Source organism: Ricinus communis, chromosome 3, assembly GCF_019578655.1.
Source record: "Ricinus communis isolate WT05 ecotype wild-type chromosome 3, ASM1957865v1, whole genome shotgun sequence".
NCBI classification, from domain to species: domain Eukaryota; kingdom Viridiplantae; phylum Streptophyta; class Magnoliopsida; order Malpighiales; family Euphorbiaceae; genus Ricinus; species Ricinus communis.
In genome coordinates this window covers 7,886,802-7,895,600 of record NC_063258.1, presented here as the reverse complement: position 1 = coordinate 7,895,600, position 8,799 = coordinate 7,886,802, and positions in this window count along the sequence as shown.

The following is an 8,799-nucleotide window of genomic DNA, read 5'->3' as shown; positions in this document are numbered from 1 at the left end:
CATGGCCAAAAACACAAAATTTGGAATAAGAGAGAGGAGTGGAATACCTAGAAAACTTAAGATTAAGATAGGATTTTGCCAACTATTGAAGGAGCCAAGCTAAAGCTAAAGGATTTAAGCATATTAGCAACCCAAAAGCTGAAATTGGTAAGTTGTTACTTGAGTGTTATAAATTCGTCATTAGGGTTCTTGATTACAAATTGGAAAACTTCATTTGATGGTCTCATTGATTAATTAAAGGTCTGATTATCATGAATTAGTAGAGTATTGAATGATTGCATAAAGATTAAGCTTGATTTAAGTTTAAGTATGTTAAGATAGAAAACTGTCAAAATTCCAGCAACCTTGATGTTCTGTATTTTAGGCATAACATGGGTTATATAAGTCCAAATTAAGCTTAATTGGTGTCTATAGAAAGTTTAGAGAGTCCTCTATAACTTTGTAGTTTTGTGATTTTGCTATTTTTGCCGTTTTGGTTGCTTAAATTGAGCAAACAGATTGCTGCTCGGGTACAACTAGCTGTATGACCCTTGCTCAGTAATTTGAAAATAATTAAATCTATAGAAGTCGGAATTGAGTAATTCTTCTTGGAGATGAAACTAGACGCATAAATGGATATGTCAATTTAATATGAGATTTTTTTATTAAGCCAATTTTGCCCAGCAATAAATATACCTTGGTACTAAATTCTGTCTAGAAAACAGAAATGTTGGAGATTAGTTTTATGCAATTTATTGATGTTAATTTGAGTTAGATTGGTATTTAACTAGATGGGAAATGTTTATAGGATATTAAAACAGTAATTGAGAGTCTTAGAGGAAGAGTTAGACCTATGAATTAGAGAGGGGATGATCTTGTAATGCATTAGAACTCGCATTTACATGAATATTTGTAATATGCATGAAATGTGAATTGATGAATGTGTTGACAGTGCACTCAAAGGCCTCGGAAAGGAAGTTGTGGAGAAAGGAGGTTCTTATATGCTAAAGGAATAAGTATATTTTGAGTAAGTAAATAGTTAATATTTGCTATGTTCATATATTTAATCAAATGTTCATGAAATGGTTGCGTTTGCTTAATATTGTTTATGTTTGAATGACTGAGATGGAAATGATTGGTGTGGAGTGGAACAATTGTTATTGCTGAAATATGATATAAGTGAAATGATTGAATTGTGATGTTAAGTGCATATGTGCATGTGAATGGTGGATTCCCCTATGAAAAAAAGATATATATATATAAAGCCTTGGGAGGCTAAAGCCTAGAGAGGCTATAAAAGTGTATAATGTGAGATGAGGCGGAGCAGCTTACGTGTGTGATATGTGAGGATGAGGCGGAGCAGCACATTAAAGGGGATCCACAAGCCGTGAGAACTAACCATAATTGTTGAATTGTATTTCTTCTATGATGGTTGTAATGAATTGAGTAGAATGGTATGACTTTATACCTAAACTATGAATATCATGGAAAGTTATGTGATTGGGTGGAAATTGTATTAAGTGTATGTGATATAGATTATGTTGATTATTTATTTACCGAAATTTGGAGGCTCACCCCTCTCCAAAATTTTTCTTTTCAGGTAAGTAAATAGTAGTGCATCCGTTGGTTGTATGCGAAGTCTAGCTTTGTTACCAAGTTGGGCCGGTTTTGTGAAGTCTCCTCCCGATGCATTTTTGTATGCAGTTATGTGATATATATGGAAGTATGCCTTATAAGGCATAAGAAGATGTTTGTAATACTTGTTAAATGATGTTTAAGTATAATCATATGTTTATATTTTAATAACCTTGTGTCTGGATTCTTAACAACCTACATATTGACCTATCTACCTGTAGTATATATTCTACGATGCTTGTATGCTTCCTGGCTAATGTTTATTGGTTAGTATGTGATGGGGGTGTTACATTTTAGTGGTATCGAGCAGGGATTAGATTCATTGGGAGTAGATTCATGTTGCACATCATTAAGCATATGATATATGTTCTTTGAACTTGACTGAATATTTGCATTTAATATATATAGATGGAGAGACAAGGAGAACACGCAACTGGCCCAGATAAGTCATTAGAGTCTGTGCATGGTCATGAAAATGCATCTGAACATGATCAACATGATGAGCATGAGCTACATTCTGAAAATGCCGCACAATCGAATGTACAAAATGTTATGGAATGTTTATGGATTTTACGATGCAACGGGCAGCTCAAACAACAAGCACCTACTCGGACCAACAACAAAAGGTACGTGATAGATAAGAATTATGAAAGAGTTAGGAAACAAGGTGCTAATGTTTTCAAGGTACTACTGATCCCTGCTGAGGCGAGGAATGGTTACGAAATCACGGAAAGGGTGTTGGATAGATTTAATTGCACATCCGAACAAAGGCTTCTATATACGTGATCTTTAATAGAAAAGATGCACTTGATTGGTGGGAAACAGTTTTAAGAAGCAAAGATCGACCAATGACTTTGACTTGGAATGATTTCTTGAGAGAATTTACTGAGAAGTATACTCCGAAATTTATAGAGATGAAAGAAGCTTGAATTTCTTAGGTTGAAACAGAATGATATGTCAGTTGCGAGTACGAAGTTCAATTTGTGAGATTATGTAAGTATGCACCGGAAGAAATAGCCAATCAAGAACCGAAAGGAAGAAATTTGAGATGGGTTTGAGGCTTGACATTCGTGAGAAAATGGCGTTGAAACCTCATAATTACAATGCCTCAATTGAAGCCGCTTTGAGAGTCAAGAAACATCATTTGAAAGGAATACTATGGAAGCTAAAAGAAGAAGATCATTGGTGCTTATAGTAATCCTCCAAGACATATTAGTATTTCTTCATTTAGAGGCTCTAATTCACAAATGGAGTAGTTATCGTGGACGAGGTTTGGTGGTCAGTCTAGTAGATCCTCCATAGTACCTTATAGTAGAGGTGGATACAATTCATCCGGGACTTGAGGGAGGACAAGTTTGACCCGGGTAGAGGGTTTGCTCCTGTTTGTCCCACGTGCAACGGGGAGACATCTTGGAGAATGTTGGGGACCTAGACCGGTGGTATGTTTTACTTGTAGTAGGCCGGACATTATTCTAGAGATTGTCCTATGAGAAGAAATAATGCCGGAGAATCTTATACAAGGTCGGAGTAGTGTTGGTGAAAATATTCCAGTTGGTTCAGGAGAGGCGGAGGAAGAGGTGGCGGAGGAGGTTTAACTATTTCAGCAACACCATCGGAACAAATTGGTCAACCACAAGCACAAGCTAGAGTATTTGCTACTACTAGAAATGAAGCATTTGTAGCACCTGAAATTGTTAACGTATACTTTCTATTCATGATTCCGATGCACATGTTCTTATTGATCCTGGATCCACATGTTCATTCATATCACATGATTTTGCATCGCATGTTCATGCTAATATAGAGGCATTAGGTTATGATATATATGTATCTATACTGCTGGGGGTATTATCACAGAATACGATAGTGAGATCATGTCCTGTAGTAGTAGATAGTGTCAAACTACATGCGGATTTGGTTGTTATTAATCTTAGAGAGTTTGATGTTATTTTGGGGATGGATTGGTTGTCAAGAAATCATGCTATTGTTGATTGTAAAACGAAGGAAGTGGCTATGGAAATACAAGGAGAAATGAAAATAGTAATGGTGGGTGAAAGGAAGACAATTCCTAATTGTTTGATTTCAAAGAAGCGATCGTACATGTCGGTTAATTAAAATGGATGTGAAGCATATCTAATTAGTTTTATAGATACTACTAAGGTCAGTCCAGGGGTATTAGACATTCCAGTGGTCGGAGAATTTCCTAACATATTCTTAGATGATTTGCACCGGTTTGCCACCAAATCGAGAGGTTGATTTTGAGATTGACATCATCCCTGGTATCGCACCTATTTCCATTGCACCATACAGAATGGCTCCATTAGAATTGAAAGAATTAAAGAAGCAATTAGAAGAGTTACTTGATAAAGGTTTCATCGGGCCAAGTACTTCACCTTGGGGAGCACCAGCCCGTTTGTGAAGAAAAGGATGGTAGTATGCGATTATGTATTGATTATAGGCAATTGAATAGGATTACGTTGAAGAATAAATATCCATTGCCGAGAATTGATGATTTGCTTGATCGGTTAAAAGGTGCAACTGTGTTCTCTAAAATTGATTTAAGATCAGTTATTGGCAACTCCGGGTTGAAGAGAAATCTATTGCCAAGACAAAGATTCGAACAAGGTATGGGCACTATGAATTTATTGTGATGCCATTTGGTTTAACAAATGCTCCTACTGCTTTTATGTCAACGATGAACAACACTTTCCAGCCATATTTAGATCACTTTGTTATTGTGTTCATTGATGATATTCTGATTTACTCTAGAAGCCCGGAAGAGCATGAACAACACTTGAGAATTGTTTTACGGATTTTGAGGGAAAAAGGTTGTATGCAAAATTCAACAAATGCGAGTTTTGGATGGAGGAAATTGCATTCTTAGGGCATATTATTTCTAAACATGGAGTGCAACCAGATTCATCAAAGATTAAAGCAATTATTGAATGGGAACCGCCTAGAAATGTTTCCCCGAAGTTCAAGTTTTCTTGGGTTAGGCTGGCTATTATAGAAGATTTGTAAAAGATTTTCAGTTATTGCTAAGCCTCTAACGACTTTGTTAAAGAAGAATGTGCCATTCCGGTGGACGGAGTTATGTGATCAAAATTTTCAAGAGTTGAAGAAAAGGCTTACTACTACACCGACATACTGCATTGCCATCCGAAATGGAGGTTATGTTGTATATACCGATGCTTCTAGGCAAGGACTTGGATGTGTCTTAATGCAAGCATGGGAAGGTTATAGCTTATGCTTCAAGACAATTCGCGACCTCATGAGCTGAATTATCCTACACATGATCTTGAATTAGCGGTATTGTACATGCATTGAAGATATGGCGACATTATTTATACGGGGAGACATTTCGGATATTTCACCGATCATAAGAGTTTGAAATATATCCCTACGCGGAAAGAGTTGAATCCGAGACAACGAAGATGGATTGAGCTTCCGAAGGATTATGATTGCACTATTGATTATCATCCTGGAAAGCAAATGTTGTTGCCGATGCTTTAAGTAGGAAGTCAGTGGAAAATTTTTCAAGTATGATTTGCTACAATGTAGAATATTTAGTTGCACTTAGAGCTATGGATGTGAAGTTTTATGTTTATGACAATGATCCTGTTAGCCACATTACAAGTAAAGCCTTTGATTGGAGATAAAATTAAAGATGCATGCGGTGTGAAGATTCTTATTTGCAAAGGATGAAGGGTAGAGTACAAGAAGGAAAGAATACACAATTTGTGTTGAAAGATGATGGTGTGTTATTGAATAGAAATCGTGTATGTGTACCTGATGTAGGAAATTTGAGAAAGGAAATCATGCATGAAGCGCACTATGCACCTTATGCAATGCATCCTGGAAGTACCAAAATGTACAAAAATTTGAAGCCTTATTATTGGTGGCCGGCAATGAAGAAGGATGTGGCGAATTTGTGAGTAAGTGTTTGACATGTCGGCAAGTGAAAGGAGAGCACGGGCACCGCAGGTAAACTTCATTCTTTATCTATACCTGTGTGGAAGTGGGATAAGATTACTATGGATTTTGTTATGGGATTGCCGCGACATTTAACAAGCATGATGCTATTTGGGTAATTGTTGATCGACTTACTAAATGTGCTCATTTCTTACCCGTGAAACAAACAGATTCACTTGATAAACTTGCTGAATTGTATATTTCCGAGATTGTTAGATTGCATGGTGTGCCTATATCTATTGTATCGGATAGGGATCCTAGATTTACTTCTCCGTTTCGGGAGAGTTTGCAGAAGCATATGGTACTAAGCTTCATTTCAAGATGACTTTTCATCCTCAAACAGATGGGCAATCAGAAAGAACTATTCAGACATTAGAAGATATGATGAGGGCTTGCACACTTGAGCTCAAGGGTAACTGGGATGATTACATACCACAGATGGAATTTGCGTATAACAACAGTTTTCATTCTAGTATCGGTATGGCTCCTTATGAAGCTTTGTATGGGAGGAAATGTAGAAGTCCAGTTTGCTGGGATGTTGAAGGTTTAAGACAGCTTGAAGGTCCAGAATTGGTACAAGAAACAGTGGATAAAATAGAGATAGTTAAAAAGAATTTGAAAGTAGCACAGATGAATAAAAGAGTTATGCTGATTTGCATCGAAGGGAAATGGAATATATTGTGGGTGATAAAGTTTTCTTGCGGGTATCACCATGGAAAGGAATATTAAGGTTTGGTAAACAAGGGAAATTGAGTCCGAGGTATGTAGGACCTTATGAAATTATTGAAAGAGTTGGACCATTGGCTTATAGGTTAGCATTACCTACAGAGTTGTCTTCTATTCATGATGTTTTTCACGTTTCTATGTTGAGGCGATATAGATCAGATCCTAGTCATATCATTCCAGAGCCAGAGATAGAAATCACAGAAAAGTTGACATATGTGGAAGAACCGATAGAAATTCTTGATCGAAGGGTTAAGAAATTGAGAAATAAAGACATTCCTATGGTCAAAATTAAGTGGAGTCATCATTCACCAAGAGAAGCAACTTGGGAAGTAGAAGAGCATATGAGACAGAAGTATCCGCATCTATTCCATTGTAATGTTGGTGAGTTGTTAAAATTTCGGGGACGAAATTTCTTAAGGAAGGGAGAGTTGTAACGCCTGCATTTTCTCATCATCCATGTTATGTGCATTTACATTTAATCATTGGGCATATGATGGTATATCAATGATATTTTTATTTTATGAGAACATATATATATTAATTATAAGTAGAGAATAAGAAGCATGATATTAGATTATTAATTTAGATAAGTTGATTAAGTACTTGGGTTATGTGTATTAAGCCTTAAGACTTAATTGAACCAATAGTTGAAGGTTGGGTAAATAGATTGGACTTAAAAGATACAATTAAAAGTTAGTACCTATATATGGTTAGTAAGAATTAATTTAGGGTGATAAAAATAGTTTAGTAGGTGGTGGCATTAAGAGAGGAATATTGGAAATTGGAACCATGAGTAAGCTCATTTTACCTCTTCATTTCTCTAAAATTCGTACATGGCCAAAAACACAAAATTTGGAATAAGAGAGAGGAGTGGAATACCTAGAAAACTTAAGATTAAGATAGGATTTTGCCAACTATTGAAGGAGCCAAGCTAAAGCTAAAGGATTTAAGCATATTAGCAACCCAAAAGCTGAAATTGGTAAGTTGTTACTTGAGTGTTATAAATTCGTCATTAGGGTTCTTGATTACAAATTGGAAAACTTCATTTGATGGTCTCATTGATTAATTAAAGGTCTGATTATCATGAATTAGTAGAGTATTGAATGATTGCATAAAGATTAAGCTTGATTTAAGTTTAAGTATGTTAAGATAGAAAACTGTCAAAATTCCAGCAACCTTGATGTTCTGTATTTTAGGCATAACATGGGTTATATAAGTCCAAATTAAGCTTAATTGGTGTCTATGGAAAGTTTAGAGAGTCCTCTATAACTTTGTAGTTTTGTGATTTTGCTATTTTGCCGTTTTGGTTGCTTAAATTGAGTAAACAGATTGCTGCTCGGGTACAACTAGCTGTATGACCCTTGCTCAGTAATTTGAAAATAATTAAATCTATAGAAGTCGGAATTGAGTAATTCTTCTTGGAGATGAAACTAGACGCATAAATGGATATGTCAATTTAATATGAGATTTTTGTATTAAGCCAATTTTGCCCAGCAATAAATATACCTTGGTACTAAATTCTGTCTAGAAAACAGAAATGTTGGAGATTAGTTTTATGCAATTTATTGATGTTAATTTGAGTTAGATTGGTATTTAACTAGATGGGAAATGTTTATAGGATATTAAAACAGTAATTGAGAGTCTTAGAGGAAGAGTTAGACCTATGAATTAGAGAGGGATGATCTTGTAATGCATTAGAACTCGCATTTACATGAATATTTGTAATATGCATGAAATGTGAATTGATGAATGTGTTGACAGTACTCAAAGGCCTGGAAAGGAAGTTGTGGAGAAAGGAGGTTCTTATATGCTAAAGGAATAAGTATATTTTGAGTAAGTAAATAGTTAATATTTGCTATGTTCATATATTTAATCAAATGTTCGCAAATGGTTGCGTTTGCTTAATATTGTTTATGTTTGAATGACCGAGATGGAAATGATTGGTGTGGAGTGGAACAATTGTTATTGCTGAAATATGATATAAGTGAAATGATTGAATTGTGATGTTAAGTGCATATGTGCATGTGAATGGTGGATTCCCCTATGAAAAAAAAGATATATATATATATAAAGCCTTGGGAGGCTAAAGCCTAGAGAGGCTATAAAAGTGTATAATGTGAGATGAGGCGGAGCGTACCACGTGTGTGATATGTGAGGATGAGGCGGAGCAGCACATTAAAGGGGATCCACAAGCCGTGAGAACTAACCATAATTGTTGAATTGTATTTCTTCTATGATGGTTGTAATGAATTGAGTAGAATGGTATGACTTTATACCTAAACTATGAATATCATGGAAAGTTATGTGATTGGGTGGAAATTGTATTAAGTGTATGTGATATAGATTATGTTGATTATTTATTTCACCGAGCTGGAGGCTCACCCCTCTCCAAAATTTTTCTTTTCAGGTAAGTAAATAGTAGTGCATCCGTTGGTTGTATGCGAAGTCTAGCTTTTAGCGATTCTGTCAAGTTGGGCCGGTTTGTGA